Source organism: Schistocerca cancellata, chromosome 11 (genome assembly GCF_023864275.1).
Source record: "Schistocerca cancellata isolate TAMUIC-IGC-003103 chromosome 11, iqSchCanc2.1, whole genome shotgun sequence".
In the NCBI taxonomy this organism is placed as follows: Eukaryota; Metazoa; Arthropoda; class Insecta; order Orthoptera; family Acrididae; genus Schistocerca; species Schistocerca cancellata.
The window spans coordinates 67,766,948-67,787,567 of record NC_064636.1 but is presented as its reverse complement, the minus strand read 5'-3'; the positions used below and the strand labels follow the sequence as shown (position 1 = coordinate 67,787,567).

The window sequence follows — 20,620 nt, the reverse complement described above, 5'->3', positions numbered from 1 at the left end:
AAAATCCATATCTTTAATTCCATAAATAGTTAGCTTAAATACCCAAGAATAAGCAGACAAAATTTCAAAGCGAAACTCGCATTCGTTTAGATTAGAGGGAAATTCTTCCAATACATGAAGATTTATCAAGGAATGAATTATTCGAGAGATGTTTAGGTGGCCACACACAAAATGCGAATGAATGTTTTAATTCCACTATTTGGCGATTAGCTCCTAAACAGTTGCACTCGTTCAACTGGCATCGAATTTAGCAGCGGGCTTATTCAGTGAAGGAAATTCATCCCATCTGATGGTCGTGTGCGAGGCAGCAATTGTGGTAGGCACACAAAGCTCCAGTTATGCCGAACAAGTGGATGACCAGCACGTGGGCCGGCGGAAACCGCGTAGATCACTGGACTCGAACGAAGTTCCGGAGGCACGGAAAGCGCTGCTGCAAGCGCAAAACGAACCCTGTGAGGAAGCAGAAGGATGATTATACGGTGCTGGAATCGCAGATTAATCGGTAAGCATTTTACATTTTTGTTAACTTCCCTGAATTTCTAGTTTCCGACAATTTAATTTCCAAACGCGTTCATCACGAAATGACTGTTTTCACATTTCCTTGCAGTCTAACTCAAAAGTATATAACTGATCATTATGAAAAGTGATAGTATGACTCTGTATAAAATTACGAATTATGTGAACCAACTTGTGAGATGATATCATGATTTTAAGGGTATTTTTCTTTACATAATTAAAGAAAAAAGATCGTGAAAATCGAAGTAAATTGTTCCAACGCCTGCAAAATTTTTAATTTTCATTCTTCTCACTTGCATTGAGGTTCATATTCTTAGAAAATAAGTTATTAATGTAAAATCAAAACCTTTCACATTTCAGATGAAGATCGGAATGGCTACACTGCACGCAATTGGAGAACTATACTCATAAACTTCAGTGGACACCACAGCGTAACTTTGCTATTTTTGGCTGAAATTATTCTAAGAAATTCAGGAAAACTGTACGAAATATGAATGAGATGATGTCAAAATTGATTCAAATCCTAATTATTTCTTCGTACCCAAAAAAATTCCAAAAGATCAGTGTCAAACAGCCTCTTAATACGGTTTCCTCCCTTAATCAGAAGATTAACCACAGCTTTATACACTTTCGGGCGCGAACGCCTACTCCTCTTATAGGAAGGCTCTAACAGACGCCTAGGACCATTTGGAACAGCGAGTGAAACGAAGCAGTCATCTTCGCAATCTTGTAGCTGTAAAAAACTAGTCATCAATTACGTGGCGCGTCGCTGGATAGGGACCACTGTCGTGGCTGGACGCAGTGCTGACAGTAAGTGCGAGGCGGCTCCTGAGGGAGAACAATTTTCTATCAGGGTTGTGTATCTCGGAGAAGGAGAGAGAAAGGCCACTGAAATGAACACCTCGTGGCGGGCAAGTACGTCGCTGTCGGGGAATGCAGTGGGCCGAGGCTGAGAATGAACATCATCTGATGTGGCGCACAGGGCTTTCTGCTAGTAAGCGGTTCCAGCCACTCTGTTCCGCGATCGCTTAACTCAGTATCTCCAATTTCAGGCTTCGTGCGATGATCGACAAATGGCTCAAATGGCACTGAGCACTAAGGGACTTAGCATCTGAGGTCATCAGTCGCCTAGAACTTAGAACTACTTAAACCTACCTAAGGACATCACACACGTCCATGCCCGAGGCAGGATTCGAAACTGCGACCGTAGCGGTCGCGCAGTTCCAGACTGAAGCGCCTAGAACCGCTCGGCCACACCGTCCGCCGATGATTGAAAGGCGGGCCCTATTTCGCTGTGAAAGACCGAATGCATCATTACGGTGCCAGTATGGCCACTGAGTGACGGAATACGGGACTTCAACTGACTTCCTGGTTTTACGTAAAAGCAAGATTTCTCAATGCTTTGGCTAAGACCACATGGCGGAAATACCTCGAACGTCAGACCTAAGCAAGGGTTATCGTTGGCGGTGCGGAGGGGTGGAGGGAGGAGGAGTGGGGGAGGGAGGGGATCTCCAGGAAAACTGCGGACAGAGTGGGTGGGAGGCGGCAGCCCAGTCCAGGACAAGAGGCGAGTCTCGCTGCCGACCACCACTGTACTGGCTGCCGCGCCGCCCGACGTGTCTGGTGAGTCTCCACGTACTCCCTCCATCAACGTACGGTAGGTGTATACTGTGCGTCTAACTTCCCTCAATTTGACAGTCTCCTGCTGTCAGCGTTATCCACACTTAAAAGCAGTGGCTATGAAAACGGGGGAAAACTAATGGAAGACCGAGATATTTTTCTCTTTTCCCAATTATATTCCGCGACTGTAGCGCGACAGCTCTTATTATGAGCTCCTATATTGGCTCACGTCAGCTACAGGGTGTTTCAAAAATGACCGGTATATTTGAAACGGCAATAAAAACTAAACGAGCAGCGATAGAAATACACCGTTTGTTGCAATATGCTTGGGACAATCGTACATTTTCAGGCAGACAACCTTTCGAAATTACAGTAGTTACAATTTTCAACAACAGATGGCGCTGCGGTCTGGGGAACTCTATAGTACGATATTATCCACATATCCACCATGCGTAGCAATAATATGGCGTAGTCTCTGAATGAAATTATCCAAAACCTTTGACAACGCGTCTGGCGGAATGGCTTCACATGCAGATGAGATGTACTGCTTCAGCTGTTCAATTGTTTCTGGATTCTGGCGGTACACCTGGTCTTTCAAGTGTCCCCACAGAAAGAAGTCACAGGGGTTCATGTCTGGCGATTAGGGAGGCCAATCCACGCCGCCTCCTGTATGTTTCGGATAGCCCAAAGCAATCACACGATCATCGAAATATTCATTCAGGAAATTAAAGACGTCGGCCGTGCGAAGTGGCCGGGCACTATCTTGCATAAACCACGAGGTCTTCACAGTGTCATCTAAGGCAGTTTGTACCGCCACAAATTCACGAAGAATGTCCAGATAGCGTGATGCAGTAATCGTTTAGGATCTGAAAAATGGGCCAATGATTCCTTTGGAAGAAATGGTGGCCCAGACCAGTACTTTTTGAGGATGCAGGGACGATGGGACTGCAACATGGGGCTTTTCGGTTCCCCATATGCGCCAGTTCTGTTTATTGACGAAGCCGTCCAGGTAAAAATAAGCTTCGTCAGTAAACCAAATGCTGCCCACATGCATATCGCCATCATCAATCCTGTGCACTATATCGTTAGCGAATGTCTCTCGTGCGGCAATGGTAGCGGCGCTGAGGGGTTGCCGCATTTGAATTTTGTACGGATAGAGGTGTAAACTCTGGCGCATGAGACGATACGTGGACGTTGGCGTCATTTGGACCGCAGCTGCAACACGGCGAACGGAAACCCAAGGCCGCTGTCGAATCACCTGCTGCACTAGCTGCGCGTTGTCCTCTGTGGTTGCCGTACGCGGTCGCCCTACCTTTCCAGCACGTTCATCTGTCACGTTACCAGTCCATTGAAATTTTTCAAACAGATCCTTTATTGTATCGCTTTTCGGTCCTTTGGTTACATTAAACCTCCGTTGAAAACTTCGTCTTGTTGCAACAACACTGTGTTCTAGGCGGTGGAATTCCAACACCAGAAAAATCCTCTGTTCTAAGGAATAAACCATGTTGTCTACAGCACACTTGCACGTTGTGAACAGCACACGCTTACAGCAGAAAGACGACGTACAGAATGGCGCACCCACAGACTGCGTTGTCTTCTATATCGTTCACATCACTTGCAGCGCCATCTGTTGTTGAAAATTGTAACTACTGTAATTTCGAAAGTTTGTCCGCCTGAAAATGTACTGTTGTCCCAAGCATATTGCAACAAACGGTGTATTTCCATCGCTGCTCGTTTAGTTTTTATTGCCGTTTCAAATATACCGGTCATTTTTGAAACACCCTGTATGAACTTTAGTAAACACTGATTTGTGCTATTTTTACAAGTTGCATGGTTTTGAAACACATTACAGAACTAACGTTGCTTTTGTTGTACACTTGTTGGATTCAAGCAGGTGAGAGTTCCGAATGAAATTTTCACTCTGCAGCGGAATGTGCGCTGATATGAAACCTCCTACCAGAGCACTTTCCCGCGAAAGGCAAAGGTCCAAAGTTCGATACTCGATCCGGCACAGAGTTTTGATATGCCAGAACGTTTTTGACGACAGTTGCTGGAAGACATATGTAGAGCGGTAATGTACGTAAGATCTGTGTGACAGCTGGAAGAACTTCAGATGCTCTGGCTTTATAAATGGTTAACTAAACTAAGAACATGGAGGAAAGTTGGATGACCCATTTATTTCGATGTAGAGGCTGGTTCCAGATGTTTGCAAAGATAATACTGTTTACTCAAAAACGTTGTACACAACAGTAGGTGTTCAGAGCAAATTGGTAAGAGATGGAACTGATCCCCCATGGTGCACAAAAGAGATCCGAACGCTGTTGCAGAGGCAACGGAAAAACCATGCGAAGTTCAGAAGAACGCGAAATCCCGAAGATTGGCTAAAATTTAGTGACGCGCGAAATTTGGCACGGACTTCAATGCGAGATGCCTTTAATAGGTTCCACAACGAAACATTGTCTCGAAATTTTGCAGAAAATCCGAAGAAATTGTAATCGTATGTAAAGTACACAAGCGGCAAGACGCAGTCAATACCTTCGCTGCGCAGTGCCCATCGTACTGTTACCGACGACTGTGCCGCTAAAGCGGAGTTACTGAACGCAGTTTTCCGAAATTCCTTCACCAGGGAAGACGAATGGAATATTCCAGAATTTGAAACACGAACAGCTGCTAGCATGAGTTTCTTAGAAGTAGATACCTTAGGGGTTGCGAAGCAACTCAAATCGCTTGATATGGGCAAGTCTTCAGGTCCAGATTGTATACCGATTAGGTTCCTTTCAGATTACGCTGATACAATAGCTCCCTGCTTAGCAATCGTATACAACCGCTCGCACACCGATAGATCTGTACCTACAGATTGGAAAATTGCGCAGGTCGCACCAGTGTTTCAGAAACGGTAGTAGGAGTAATCCATCGAACTACAGACCTATATCATTGACGTCGGTTTGCAGTAGGGTTTTGGAGGATATACTGTATTCAAACATTATGAATCACCTCGAAGGGAACGATCTATTGATACGTAATCAGCATGGTTTCAGATAACATCGTTCTTGTGCAACGCAGCTAGCTCTTTATTCGCACGAAGTAATAGGCCGCTATCGACAGGCGATCTCAAGTTGATTCTGTATTTCTAGATTTCCGGAAAGCTTTTGACGCCGTTCCTCATAAGCGACTTCTAATCAAGCTGCGGGCCTATGGGGTATCGTCTCAGTTGTGCGACTGGATTCGTGATTTCCTGTCAGGAAGGTCGCAGTTCATAGTAATAGACGGCAAATCATCGAGTAAAACTGAAGTGATATCAGGTGTTCCCCAGGGAAGCGTCCTGGGACCTCTGCTGTTCCTGATCTATATAAATGACCTGGGTGACAATCTGAGCAGTTCTCTTAGGTTGTTCGCAGATGATGCAGCAATTTACCGTCTAGTAAGGTCATCCGAAGACCAGTATCAGTTGCAAAGCGATTTAGAAAAGATTGCTGTATGGTGTGGCAGGTGGCAGTTGACGCTAAATAACGAAAAATGTGAGGTGATCCACACGAGTTCCAAAAGAAATCCGTTGGAATTCGATTACTCAATAAAGAGTACAATTCTCAAGGCTGTCAATTCAACTAAGTACCTGGGTGTAAAAATTACGAACAACTTCAGTTGGAAAGACCACATAGATAATATTGTGGGGAAGGCGTGCCGAAGGTTGCGTTTCATTGGCAGGACACTTAGAAGATGCAACAAGTCCACTAAAGAAACAGCTTACACTACACTCGTTCGTCCTCTGTTCGAATATTGCTGCGCAGTGTGGGATCCTTCCCAGGTGGGATTGACGGAGGACGTCGAAGGGGTACAAAAAAGGGAAGCTCGTTTTGTATTATCACGTAATAGGGGAGAGAGTGTGGCAGATATGATACGCGAGTTGGGATGGAAGTCATTAAAGCAAAGACGTTTTTCGTCGCAGCGAGATCTATTTACGAAAATTCAATCACCAACTTTCTCTTCCGAATGCGAAAATATTTTGTTGAGCCCAACCTACATAGGTAGGAATGATCATCAAAATAAAATAAGAGAAATCAGATCTCGAACAGAAAGGTTTAGGTGTTCGTTTTTCCCGCGTGCTGTTCGGGAGTGGAATGGTAGTGAGATAGTATGATTGTGGTTCGATGAACCCTCTGCCAAGCACTTAAATGTCAATTGCAGAGTAATCATGTAGATGTAGATGTAGACAACGAGTAATTGGAACGCCTGCACCCTAATATGTGCAAGTATGTGATGTACACGATGCCACATATCCCAGTGACTGGATACAATGGAGAGGCCAATTAGCATGGCTCCTTCGCTCCGCTGATCGGAAGCCTCTTAGTGTTTTTATCTCGGCTCATACACTATGTGATCAAAAGTATCTGGACACCTGGCTGAAAATGTGTTACAAGGTCAGGGCACCCTCCATCGGTAATGGTGGAATTCAATATGGTGTTGGCCCACCCTTAGCCTTGATGACAGCTTCCACTCTCGCTTACATACGTTCTATCAGGTACTGGATTGTTTCTTGGGGAACGGTGGCTCATTCTTCACGGACTGCTCCACTGAGGAAAGATATCGATGTCGGTCGGTGAGGCCTGGCACGAAGTCGGCGTTCCAAAACCTCCCAAACGTGTTCTGTAGCATTCAGGTCAGGACTCTGTGCAGGCCAGTCCTTTACAGGGATGTTATTGTCGTGTAACCACTCCACCACAGGCCGTGCATTATGAGCAGGTGCTCAACCGAGTTGAAAGATGCAGTCGCCATCCCCGAATTGATCTTCAACAGTGGGAAGCAAGAAGGTGCTTAAAACTTCAGTGTAGGCCTGTGCTGTGATAGTGGCATGCAAAACAAGGGGTGATGTCCACCTACATGAAAAATAACACCACACCATAACACCACCCCTCCATATTTTACTGTTGGCAAATGAAATTTACCGGGCATCCGCCATACCTACACCTTGCCATCGGATCGACCAATCGTGTATCGTGATTCGTCACTCTAGACAACATATTTCCTCTGATCATTCGTCCAATGTTTACACTCCTTACGCCAAGCGAGGCGTCGTTTGGTATTTACTTGCGTGATGTGTGGCTTATGATCGGCCGCTCGAGCATGAGATCCAAGTTTTCTCAACTCCCGCCTTTCATAGTACTTGCAGTGGATCCTGATGCCGTTTGGAATTGCTGTGTGATGGTCTGGATAGAAGTCTGCGTATTATACATTACGATTCTCTTCTACTGTCGGGGGCCTCTGTCAGTCAACAGACGAGGTCGGCCTGTATGCTTTTGTGCTGTACGTGTGCCTTCACATTTGCACTTCGCTATCACATCGGAAGCAGTGGACCTAGGGATATTTAGGAGTGTGGCAACCTCGCGTACAGACGTATGACACAAGTGACATCCAATCACCTGACAATGTTTGAATTCCGTGAGTTCCACAGGGCGCCCCATTCTGCCCTCTCGTGATGTCTAATGACTACTGAGGTCGCTGATATGCAGTACCTGGCAACAGATGCCAGCCAGAACAATGAATCTAATATGAAAAATGTATGTTTTTTTGTGATTCCGGATACTTTTGAGCACATAGTGTATCAAAAACACCGTCTAAAAGAAACGGTGTCTGTAAACGTTCAGTTTCATTAACAAATGTTGCCGTAAAATTATACAAATGGACGTATTACTTTTACAGTCCATCACTCACGTTGGATGGCATCACTTTATTTGAATTACCACTTTTGATAACGGGTATTTGGTCCTCACATTAAATTATTTGGCAATACTCAATGAGTTTAATACTTCCCGTTCTCTCAAGCACAAAGTCGGTACACGCTCACGCTTTATATCAAAGTCTGCTCCATCGCTGTATTTCAGATTCTCACTTTGTTTCTCAGACGAAACACCGCTCTTATTTACTACACATTATCTCTTAGTGTAAAGTATGCTCGTGTTCTGTGGTGACTATTCGTTCCCTCTCGTACTTTCGTTATCTTCATCCTTTTTCTTGATAATCTTATACCATCTGCGTCGAAGCGGCTCTGAAATTTAAGTTCTTGGATCTTGACTCTTTTCTTGTCGTTCTCTTCTGACTTCTCACTTAACCTTTTCCTTAGTCTCTGCGTGCTCAAACTGCTTCCACTGCCCGTGGCTATAATTCTCTTCCCTGTAATGCACACTCCAACTATTAGTATACATTTTGAGTAAAATCATTACTTTTTCTACCAATAAAACAAGACTTCCCTTCTCCCCACCTTTACACAACCACAGCCCAGATTCAACTAACTCGCTTTCATCTTAACAAAATTTGCACAGATTAAAATTCTCATATCGGACGATTCTCTTTGACGCACAAAGCAATAGGAATTTTATACACACTGCATTTATTCTAGTGTACAATCAGTAATGCCTACTTGTGTTGGAAACAGGTCATTATTGCTTGTCTGAAATCTCACTTTAAAGTCTCTGGAAGGCAACATATTTTTATGTGGATTAACAACAAGTGTGTGCCTAGTATCCATGTCTTTATGGGACCTCGCACGCCATTTTCCCCATTCTGAGGTCAGTTTCATTCCTGCGACACCGTATGATTTCTATTATGAAGGTCAGACTCCACCAATGGAAAAGGATGCTGTTAATGCCACAGCTTAACTGTTTGCCTTCTAGAACTTTGTGGCCCACACAGTGAAATACTTTCGCAACTTCACAAAATATACAGCGGGATCTTTAATTTTGCTTACCTCTGGAATCATTTAAATTGTGAGGTTTGGTACTGCTTTCACTATACAAAACTCTTTGCGTAAGGCAAACTCAGTGGCTGTTAAGTTCTGCTCAGTCACACGAGTCCGTATTCTATCCGAGCCATTTTCACATAGACTTTTGAAAAGGATTGAAGGACTCTAACAGATCAGTAACTAATTTTGCTTGTCTGCATTTCTACAGATCTCTGTTTCCACACGTCATTGAAATTTGTCAGAAGTACGGCCCCAGTCATTAACTGATTACATAGAGGCTTAATAATCTTCCTATTAACTCAGCACCAGATTAAAATAGAAATAAATCTATTCCACCTGTATTGACTTTGTTGGCGCTTCGAAGAAGTAACCAGCGTCGGCTATATAGCAGACATTGACACTGTAGTACGTCGGCCCCACATGGTAATCAGGCTGCTTAGCACGGAGTTATTTATTTTAGTGGGCACCTACTACTGATAAACTGTTCACTATTTTCTAGTTTCACATCGTAATAAACTGTGCCTCATTTTCTCTACACATTCTCCATCCACAAAGTTAGTAGGAATTGCACCTTAGAGAGATTTTCTCTGCCTCGTGATGACTGGGTGTTGTGTGTTGTCCTCAGGTTAGTTAGGATTAAGTAGTTCTAAGATCTAGGGGACTGATGACCATAGATGTTAAGTCCCATAGTGCTCAGAGCCATTTGAACCATTTGAATTGTACCTTATCTGAGATACTGGGAACAAACTTGGGAACAGCAGCTATAGCTGTACGGAATGCTACTTAGCAACTACGAAAGGTCGACCATTATCTGTAAAAGGCAAGGAAGGAGTGAAAACTGTACCTCTGATTGCAGATAAACTGAGGAAGGAAAGTGGTAACAAGTCCGCATGAGTATTTTAAACAATGTCCAGAACGTGATCACACTGAGCAGGTATGTAAGCGAATTTTAGCATTTGTGTGTTGTTGTAGTAGTAATGGTATTAGTAGTAGTAGTAGTAGTAGTAGTATATCGGACACGTCTTGGTATTACAATTTAAAAACGACAAATTAAGGTAATTCACATATAGAGACCTTTGCAGATTTACAGGTCCAGAATGAAAAGAATAGGACCAGTAGTTATTTGTGCCCTTATGGTAGGACTAAAACTGACATATGCATGAAATGATTTTGGGATACCACGAAAATCTAAATTTAGATGGGTAGTTGAAGAGTGGAGCTGTTTAAGACAGTTCTGCCTCATTCGGTTTACTCCCTTGCGTACAATACTTCAGGCGGCAGGGAGCTAGATTGGAGACGTAAGGTGCTGGTGGACAAATGAAACAATCTAGTACACAATACGTATTCATCAAAGAAACTCGATATCTTCAAAAATTACAGAGCTCCGCCATGAAAGAATTTTGCATGTTACATGATCCAAAACATATCAAATAGGCACGCTGAAAGGCGCAAAGTCTCGAGGGTAATTAATATTCATCCCAGAACACAACGAAATAGTTTTGCTGATGTAGAGATTAAAATATAGGACCAACAATTGCACCTGTTGTCATACAGGCTAGCAAGCCGCACAACTAATTTTTACGCTCTCACGGATTCTGCAACTTAGGTAATCAAACATCTGCAATGGTCTACCTTGTGTTTAAAACAATTTCGTCGTAATTTAAAGATGTTGTTTTGGTCTTCAGTACAAAGACTGATATGATCCAGCTCTCCATGCTACTCTATCCTGTGCAAGCTTCTTCATCTCCAAGTACCTGCTGCAACTTACATCCCTTTAAATCTGCTTAGTGTATTCATCTCTTCGTCTCCCATTTTTACCCCCCACGCTGCCATCCAATACTAAACTGATGATCCCTGGTGACTCAGAACATGTCCTACCAACCGATCCTTTCTGCTAGTCAAGTTGTGCCACAAATTTCTCTTCTCCCCAATTCAATTCAGTACCTCCTAGTTAGTTACATTCTCCATAATTTCAGCATTCTTCCGTAGCACCACATTTCGAAAGCTTCTATTCTCTTCTTGTCTATTTATCGTCCGTGTTTCACTTCCATACATGGCTACACTCCATAAAAATACCTTCAGAAAATAATTCCTACACTTAAATCTATACTCGATGTTAAAAAATCTCTCTTCTTCAGATACATGTTCCTTGCCACTGACGGTCTACATTTTATATCCTCTCTACTTCGACCATCCCCAGTTACTTTGCTCTCCAAATAGCAAAACTCATCTACTACTTTAAGTTTCTCATTTCCTAATCTAATTCCCTCAGTATCACCTGGTTTAATTCAACTACATTACATTATCGTCGTTTTGCTTTTGTTGATGTTCATATTATATCCTCCTTTCAAGGCATTGTCCATTCCGTCCAACTGCTCTTCCAGGTCCTTTGCTGTCTGTGATAGAATTACAATGTCATCGGCTAACCTCAAAGTTTTTATATCTTCTCTATGGATTTTAATTCCTGCTCCTAATTTTCTTTTGTTTCCCTTACTGCTTGCTCAATGTACAGATTGAATAACATTTTGAATGGGCTACAGCCCTGTCTCACTTCCTTCCCAACCACTGCTTCCCTTTCATACCCCCTTGACCCTTGTAACTGCCATTTGACTTCTGCACAAATCGTACATAGCCTTCGCTCCCTGTGTTTGACCCTTTCAAAATTTGAAGGTGAGTATTCCAGTCAGAATTGCCAACAGCCTTCTCTAAGTTTACAAATGCTAGAAACGTAGGTTTGCCTTTCCTTAGACTACCTTCTAAGACAAGTCGTAAGGTCAGTACTGCTTCACGTGTGCCAACATTTCTACAGAATCCTAACTGATCTTCCCCGAGGTCGGCGTCTACCAGTTTTTCCATTCGTCTATAAAGAATTTGTGTTAGTACTTTGCAGCCGTGACCTATTAAAGTGACAGTTCGGTAATTTTCACACCTGTTAACACCTGCTGTCTTTGAGATTGGGATTATTATATTCGTCTTGAAGTCTGAGGGTATTTCGCCTTTCTCTTACATATTGCTCACCAGATGGTAGAGTTTCGTCAGGAATGGCTCTCCCAAGGCTATCAGTAGTTCTAGTGGAATGTTGTCTACTCCTCGCACCTTGTTTCGACTTCGGTCTTTCAGTGCTCTGTCAAATTCTTCACGCAGTATCATATCCCCAATTTCGTATTCATCTACGTCCTCTTCCATTTCCATAATATGGCACTCAAGTACATCGTCCTTGTATAGGCCCTCTATATACTCCTTCCACCTTTCTGCCTTCTCTTCTTTGCTGAGAAACGGTTTTCGATCTGAGCTCTTGATATTCATACAAGAGGTTCTCTTTTCTCCAAAGAGCTACTTAATTTTCCTGCAGGCGGTAACTACGTTACACCTAGTGATATATACCTCTACATCTTCACATTTGTCCTGTAGCCATCCCTGCTTAGCCATTTTGCACTTCCTGTCGATCTCATTTTTGAAATGTTTCTATTCCTTTTTGCCTGCTTCATTTACTGTTTTTTATATTTTCTTCTATCACCAACTAAATTGGGTATTTTTTCTCTTACCCAGGACTTTTACTGGCCTTCGTCGTTTTACCTATTTGATCCTCTGCTGCCTTTGCTAAATTCATCTCTCAAAGCTACCCATTTGCTTCTACCGTATTTATTCCTCCCATTCTTGTCAATAGTTCCCTAATGCTGTCTCTGTGACTCCCTGCAACCTTTAGTTCTTTCAGTTTATCCTGGTCCCATCTCCTTTCATTCCTAACTTTTTGCAGTTTCTTCAGTTTTAATCTACAGTTCATAACCAATAAATTGTGGTCAGAGTCGACATCTGCCCCTGGATGTGTCTTAAAATTTAAAACGTGGTTCCTAAATCTCTGTCTTAGCATTATATAATATATCTGAAAAGATCCAGTGTCTGCAACCTTTCTTCATGATTCTTAAACAATGTGTTAGCTATGATTAAGTTATGCTCTGTGCAAAATTCTACGAGTGGTTTCCTCTTTCATTCCTTTCCCCCATTCCATATTCGTCTACAACTTTTCCTTCTCTTCCTTTTCCTACTATCGAATTCCAGTCCCCCATGACTATTAAATTTTCGGCTCTCTTCTCTATCTGAATAATTAATTTTATCTCACCATACATTTCTTCAATCTCTTCGTCATCTGCAGAGCTAGTTGGCATGTAAACTTGTACCACTGCGGTAGGCGTGTGCTTCGTGTATATCTTGGCTACAATAATGCATTCACTATGCTGTTCATAGTAGCTTACCACGCTCCTAATGTTTTTATTCATTATTAAACCTACTCCTGCATTACCTCTATTTGGTTTTGTATTTATAATGTTGTATTCACCCGACCAGAAGTCTTATCTCTCCTGCCACCGAACAACACTAATTCCCACTATATCTAACTTTAACCTATCCATTTCCATTTTTAAATTTTCTGACCTGCCTGCCCGATTAATGGATCTGACATTCCACACTCCGATCCGTAGAACACCAATTTATTTTCTCCTGATAGCGACGTCCTACCGAGTAGCCCCTGTCCTGAAACATACAACACAGTAATTACCGAGCTATCCAAAATACAACGGTACACATTTGTAAAATGAAACTGGGTGTTGTGTGATGTCCTTAGGTTAATTAGGTTTAAGTAGTTCAAAGTTCTAGGGGCCTGATGACCATAGATGTTAAGTCCCATAGTGCTCAGAGCCATGTGAACCATTTTTGTAAAATGAAAAGGAGCAATTTAGTACACAAATGTCTAACACCAAAGGTTTTTTCTAGAGTACAGGACGTTGACAAGTCTTTAACCTGTTACCCTGTCTGATCATGATACATACCGAAACCTTTGACTAACAGACACAGTGAGGTATTCAGATTCAGCGACACGGCCCACGCGCCGTTACACAGCATAATAGAGAAACCCTACATGACACACAGTCTGCGTACAACAGAAATAGATACAGCATTAAATTTCAGTAGTATAATATAAAAATCCGAATGCACACGGTGAGAAGACGTCTGGATTGAACCCCCACTGACAGCATAAACGGTAATGACACATTTAAACGTTAACTACTCTGTCCCATTAACAGGAAATTAAAGTACAACAGTAATTACAAAATGAAAGTCTGAAGTCTCACAGGATAGGACTACAAGACGCGCGACCGACCAACGCTTCAGTTCGTATAACACTGTAGTTCAGTGGACTTGTGGTAATTTAACAGGTACGACAAACGGCCTAAATGCATGCAGCCCAGCTCGCAGGCAAACGATCATCACAGCACAAGCGCTTCGGTGACACGAACATCAAAACCCGCTTACTGAACAGCCGCTGGGACGCTCACTCTAAGGTCCAGACAGTAAAGCGCCTACTACACGGTGCGCCTAAACTGTACACCTATGCACCAGCGCCCCAAGCGTGCGTATGTGTAACTACAGACTGGTTCAAGTCGACCTATTACAGCATCCACGAGGAATGTACAGGGTGTTTCAAAAATGACCGGTATATTTGAAACGGCAATAAAAACTAAACGAGCAGCGATAGAAATACACCGTTTGTTGCAATATGCTTGGTACAACAGGCGGACAAACTTTCGAAATTACAGTAGTTACAATTTTCAACAACAGATGGCGCTGTAAGTGATGTGAACGATATAGAAGACAACGCAGTCTGTGGGTGCGCCATTCTGTACGTCGTCTTTCTGCTGTAAGCGTGTGCTGTTCACAACGTGCAAGTGTGCTGTGGACAACATGGTTTATTCCTTAGAACAGAGGATTTTTCTGGTGTTGGAATTCCACCGCCTAGAACACAGTGTTGTTGCAACAAGACGAAGTTTTCAACGGAGGTTTAATGTAACCAAAGGACCGAAAAGCGATACAATAAAGGATCTGTTTGAAAAATTTCAACGGACTGGGAACGTGACGGATGAACGTGCTGGAAAGGTAGGGCGACCGCGTACGGCAACCACAGAGGGCAACGCGCAGCTAGTGCAGCAGGTGATCCAACAGCGGCCTGGGGTTTCCGTTCGCCGTGTTGCAGCTGCGGTCCAAATGACGCCAACGTCCACGTATCGTCTCGTGCGCCAGAGTTTACACCTCTATCCATACAAAATTCAAACGCGGCAACCCCTCAGCGCCGCTACCATTGCTGCACGAGAGACATTCGCTAACGATATAGTGCACAGGATTGATGACGGCGATATGCATGTGGGCAGCATTTGGTTTACTGACGAAGCTTATTTTTACCTGGACGGCTTCGTCAATAAACAGAACTGGCGCATATGGGGAACCGAAAAGCTCCATGTTGCAGTCCCATCGTCCCTGCATATTCAAAAAGTACTGGTCTGGGCCGCCATTTCTTCCAAAGGAATCATTGGCCCATTTTTCAGATCCGAAACGATTACTGCATCACGCTATCTGGACATTCTTCGTGAATTTGTGGCGGTACAAACTGCCTTAGACGACACTGCGAACGCCTCGTGGTTTATGCAAGATTGTGCCCGGCCACATCGCACGGCCGACGTCTTTAATTTCCTGAATGAATATTTCGATGATCGTGTGATTGCTTTGGGCTATCCGAAACATACAGGAAGCGGCGTGGATTGGCCTCCCTATTCGCCAGACATGAACCCCTGTGACTTCTTTCTGTGGGGACACTTGAAAGACCAGGCGTACCGCCAGAATCCAGAAACAATTGAACAGCTGAAGCAGTACATCTCATCTGCATGTGAAGCCATTCCGCCAGACACGTTGACAAAGGTTTCGGGTAATTTCATTCAGAGACTACGCCATATTATTGCTACGCATGGTGGATATGTGGAAAATATCGTACTATAGAGTTTCCCAGACCGCAGCGCAATCTGTTGTTGAAAATTGTAACTACTGTAATTTCGAAAGTTTGTCTGCCTGAAAATTTACTGTTGTCCCAAGCATATTGCAACAAACGGTGTATTTCTATCGCTGCTCGTTTAGTTTTTATTGCCGTTTAAAATATACCGGTCATTTTTGAAACACCCTGTACCAGCCGCACATGCGCAGTAGACTGCAGTAACGCGCGAAACGCAAATAGAACTGTCTGTTCTCTTGTAAAGTCGTCCTTTCTAACACGGGAAACACAAGGGGAACAGTGTAAGATATTGTAACATCATTCGTTCAAATTATTTGAGGTCAAGGATCCTGTTTAATAACAAGTTGTTTTCTTCTTATTATTTATTAATTGACTGTTTTCTCTGGTACAGGTTACTACTGTTCTGAATTATGAGCTCAACAGTTAGTTTTATATTACGACACTTGGTTACACAAGTATATGTGTATCTAAATTCACATTTACACTGCATTTTGCACATGGAGGACGCGCTTATTTTCGGCCGGAGTGGCCGAGCGGTTCTAGGCGCTACAGTCTGGAACCGTGCGACCGCTACGGTCGCAGGTTCGAATACTGCTTCGGGCATGGATGTGTGTGATGTCCTTAGGTTAGTTAGATTTAAGTAGTTCTAAGTTCTAGGGGGACTGATGACCTCAGAAGTTAAGTCCCATAGTGCTCAGAGCCATTTGAACCATTTTGAACGCGCTTATTTTAGGGGCTATTGGCCAGGTAGTGACCGTATTTATTCGGATTAAGGAACAACGGTGAAAACGAAAAGCCAGACTTTGTTCGACTCTGGGCCAGGGTTCATGCGTCTCTTAAAAGTGTTGAAAATCCAGTTGCTGAAAGGAAGGAACGAAGGCATTCGAATACGTTCACTGCTAATGAAAGAAGTGAGGCCTGGAGATCCGCAGGAATTCCGGAACTTCGTGAGGCTGGACATGGCCTGTTTCTAGAAACTGCTCCCTTTGATAATAGAAGATGGAATTAGCAAGTGTGACTCAGAGATGCGGGGGACTATCTCACATTGTCTACATCTACATCTACATTTATACTCCGCAAGCCACCCAACGGTGTGTGGCGGAGGGCACTTTACGTGCCACTGTCATTATCTCCCTTTCCTGTTCCAGTCGCGTATGGTTCGCGGGAAGAACGACTGTCTGAAACCCTCCGTGCGCGCTCTAATCTCTCTAATTTTACATTCGTGATCTCCTCGGGAGGTATAAGTAGGGAGAAGCAATATATTCGATATCTCATCCAGAAACGCACCATCTCGAAACCTGGCGAGCAAGCTACACCGCGATGCAGAGCGCCTCTCTTGCAGAGTCTGCCACTTGAGTTTGTTAAACATCTCCGTAACGCTATCACGGTTACCAAATAACCCTGTGACGAAACGCGCCGCTCTCCTTTGGATCTTCTCTATCTCCTCCGTCAACCCGATCTGGTACGGATCCCACACTGATGAGCAATACTCAAGTATAGGTCGAACGAGTGTTTTGTAAGCCACCTCCTTTGTTGATGGACTACATTTTCTAAGGACTCTCCCAATGAACCTCAACCTGGTACCCGCCTTACCAACAATTAATTTTATATGATCATTCCACTTCAAATCGTTCCGCACGCATACTCCCAGATATTTTACAGAAGTAACTGCTACCAGTGTTTGTTCCGCTATCATATAATCATACAATAAAGGATCCTTCTTTCTATGTATTCTCAATACATTACATTTGTCTATGTTAAGGGTCAGTTGCCACTCCCTGCACCAAGTGCCTATCCGCTGCAGATCTTCCTGCATTTCGCTACAGTTTTCTAATGCTGCAACTTCTCTGTATACTACAGCATCATCCGCGAAAAGCCGCATGGAACTTCCGACACTATCTACTAGGTCATTTATATATATATTGTGAAAAGCAATGGTCCCATAACACTCCCCTGTGGCATGCCAGAGGTTACTTTAATGTCTGTAGACGTCTCTCCGTTGATAACAACATGCTGTGTTCTGTTTGCTAAAAACTCTTCAATCCAGCCACACAGCTGGTCTGATATTCCGTAGGCTCTTACTTTGTTTATCAGGCGACAGTGCGGAACTGTATCGAACGCCTTCCGGAAGTCAAGAAAAATAGCATCTACCTGGGAGCCTGTATCTAATACTTTCTGGGTCTCATGAACAAATAAAGCGAGTTGGGTTTCACACGATCGCTGTTTCCGGAATCCATGTTGATTCCTACATAGTAGATTCTGAGTTTCCAAAAACGACATGATACTCGAGCAAAACATATGTTCTAAAATTCTACAACAGATCGACGTCAGAGATATAGGTCTATAGTTTTGCGCATCTGCTCGACGACCCTTCTTGAAGACTGGGACTACCTGTGCTCTTTTCCAATCATTTGGAACCTTCTGTTCCTCTAGAGACTTGCGGTACACGGCTGTTAGAAGGGGGGCAAGTTCTTTCGCGTACTCTGTGTAGAATCGAATTGGTATCCCGTCAGGTCCAGTGGACTTTCCTCTGTTGAGTGATTCCAGTTGCTTTTCTATTCCTTGGACACTTATTTCGATGTCAGCCATTTTTTCGTTGGTGCGAGGATTTAGAGAAGGAACTGCAGTGCGGTCTTCCTCTGTGAAACAGCTTTGGAAAAAGGTGTTTAGTATTTCAGCTTTACGCTTGTCATCCTCTGTTTCAATGCCATCATCATCCCGGAGTGTCTGGACAAAGAAGAATTAAATCATATGTTTGCAGGTTTCGTGATCAACCAAGATCACTGATAAAATAACGGTACATGCCCTGTTATGTTGCAGGCTGGTTGTAACATTGCGTTTTCTGGAGACTGGGGTATCTTTTCAGAGTTTGGCTTTTAGGCACAGTATAGCAGACTGCATCACTTCAAAAATGGCTCTGAGCACTATGCGACTTAACTTCTGAGGCCATCAGTCACCTAGAACTTTGAACTTATTAAACCTAACTAACCTAAGGACATCACGCACAACCACGCCCGAGGCAGGATTCGAACCTGCGACCGTAGCGGTCGCTCGGCTCCAGACTGTAGCGCCTAGAACCGCACGGCCACTCCGGCCGGCATCATCACTTCAAAAGATCTTGTGGATTTACGCACTGCCATTTTTTAAGGCCTAGTAATTATAGACGCGCTTGCCTTATGTTTCCGAGTCTGGAATATATATATTGCGGTCAATCTGAAGTTTCCGATGAGATTATATCAAAAACTATACATCGGGTAAAAATAGTGGATGAGGTTGGTCGGTTGTTTGGGGAAGGTGACCAGACAGCGTGGTCATCAGTCTCATCGGATTAGGGAAGGATGGGGAAGGAAGTCGGCCGTGCCCTTTCAGAGGAACCATCCCGGCATTTGCCTGGAGTGATTTAGGGAAATCACGGAAAACCTAAATCAAGATGGCTGGACCCAAATAGTGGATGAGACAAGTTCCTAAGCTCAAAGGGGGACATCAAATGATACTACACGTGACCGCCAGCAACCACCCCCTTGGGTCGTGCGAGGGGAAACTTTTAAATCTGAAATGGAAACACCCATTTTTATTGCAGATTCCGATTCTCCATAAAAAAAAGTACTCCAGTTTTTTCTGAATTTTTTTTAAACCATTGACAGATTGTACCGAAATCGAGAAAAAAGTAAAAAAGTTTAGAATCCTAGAAAGACGCATCGAACCAATAAAAAATATACACCAATTCTTTCGTTACGACAAATTAAGGTACATGGACGTAATAGAATGATGTTCCCGTGGGGTGGTTTATTACTGTGAGTCCCCTTGTATCTTAGTTTGGGGTGCTTAATTAATGCAATTAGCCACCAAGAAATTGTTCAAACTTACCCCCATTTCTTCAATGCATGAAGTCAATCGTCTGCGGAAGTTGCCCACAGTTTTGAGCAGCACATCCCTTGGTATGGCTGCACACACGAATGCGTTGATCCATACCGTTTCTGGTTGTGGGCTTCAAAAACAATCCTTTTTAAATAACCCCACAAAAGAAAATGAGGAGATGTTAGGTCTGGTCAACGTGGAGGCCACTGAATTCATCCGCCGCGTCCTATCCACCGACTGGGGTACCGTAAATTTAAGAAGTTGTAAATAGGATTCCCCAGTAACATTTCGGTTAAAAAAATACGGTCCTATCAAGTAGCCTTTTAAAATTCCACACCAGACCATTATCGACCATTTGTGTTGATTCTCAACGGGTCTCTGCCTTTGTGGATTGGCAGGGGACCAATAATGACAACCATGGCGATTTAATTCGCCATTGTTTTTGAATGTGGCTTGATAGGTGAACATAACGTATCTAAAAAAGTCATTGTCACCTGTTATCATTTCCAAGGCCCATTGGCAGAAATGCATACCTTTCGGCGTTAATCCCTGTGTCAGTGTGATATTGATGTGGCTTCAAAATCCTCAAAACAGTTGATTTCAGTATTCCAGTTTGTCTCTGAATCGCACGAGTACTAATTTCGGGATCCAGTTGGGCACAGGCGAGAACGGTAAGGCTACGAGCGTCATTTTCATTTTATTCGCGATAACGAGGTGGACGGTGCATGTATCCATTCCGGGCTCATTGAGCGCAATTTCGAATAACGTTTTCTCTTGGATGCCGTCTGTTTGGGAAACGATCCGCATACAGATACGCAGCTGGAGCGTAATTGTTATGGCATTCACCTACAATTAGCATCATATCAACAGTCTCTGTAGGAGGCTAGTGAGCCATGTTTCGCTAAAGAATAATTTACTTTAGTCACTTGATGTTTACGGTTCACAATGTGAAAGTGAAGTGACGTCTGACCGCAGTGCACCTACTGGGCCATAGTTACCAGTTGGGCCACGGATGCGCCACAGTTGTGTGAGTAATACAATTGTGAAAAGTTCCC

At 43.5% G+C, this 20,620-nt stretch overlaps 1 protein-coding gene across 3 annotated transcripts in view; it reads left to right on the top strand.

Annotated features, from left to right (window-relative positions):
* Positions 1–2,074: 2,074 nt before the first annotated feature.
* The window catches only part of LOC126108892 (uncharacterized), an 88,299-nt gene continuing 69,753 nt past the window's right edge, over positions 2,075–20,620 (top strand). For 2 of the 3 annotated variants that reach the window (XM_049914260.1, XM_049914258.1), the window contains exon 1: positions 2,075–2,139. The gene's annotated coding sequence lies outside the window, so the exon portion shown is untranslated. Of the gene's footprint in view, positions 2,174–20,620 lie in introns of all 3 variants that reach the window. The other variant, XM_049914259.1, reaches the window with a different exon arrangement.